The sequence below is a fragment of the Camelina sativa genome, unplaced genomic scaffold (genome assembly GCF_000633955.1).
Source record: "Camelina sativa cultivar DH55 unplaced genomic scaffold, Cs unpScaffold00510, whole genome shotgun sequence".
In the NCBI taxonomy this organism is placed as follows: domain Eukaryota; kingdom Viridiplantae; phylum Streptophyta; class Magnoliopsida; order Brassicales; family Brassicaceae; genus Camelina; species Camelina sativa.
The window spans coordinates 128,926-129,669 of NW_010921715.1; positions in this window are offsets into that span (position 1 = coordinate 128,926).

Here is a 744-nt window from a genome sequence, read left to right on the forward strand (position 1 = left end):
AAAAAAAAAAAAAAAAAAAAAAAAAAAAATCAAATCAAATTTTCTTACTTTAAATTTTCTACTTTCGGATTTGTAAAAGTTAGTTTAGTCAAACTTTATTTTTTAAACTTAATTTCTCCAAAAAAAAAGCAAGAAATTTAAAGAAAAGTATTTAGATGTAAAGAGATAAAGTATACAAGTTTATAGTTAAGTGTATGATCATGTGTGAAGGTGTGTTATTGTAGAGGTCGAGTCGCCTTATATAGGTGTTAGGGATGAATAAAATCATATCTTAAAAGGATTGAGATGAATCAGAATACTCAGAGAATATTTCCATTTTTCTCAAAAGACTCGGAGATCGGTCGACCTCTTCTATGGATTGATCGAGCATCATAAAGTTTAGTCAAACTACTTTATAGATCGATCGTGCATTAATTAGTTCGGTCCAACTCTTTCATTGCTTAGTTTCCTACACATTCTTCATTCGCTGGCAAGATTTATCTGTCTTTATAATTCTTGAATTAATGGTTAATTAGTAGGAATTACCTCGTATTACTTGGAGGTAAAAGCCGACTCTTCATTCTTTCCAATAACATCAACAAATTCCAATTCTGTGATCAGGAAGCCTTTCAACCAATATGTGGTACAAAAGCTAGCTGTCATGGTTTTTGAAATGTTTGATTTGCTCATTTTACGTCCATCTTATTAATATAACAAAAAAAAAAAAAAAAAAAAAAAAAAAAAAAAAAAAAAAAAAACAATTTG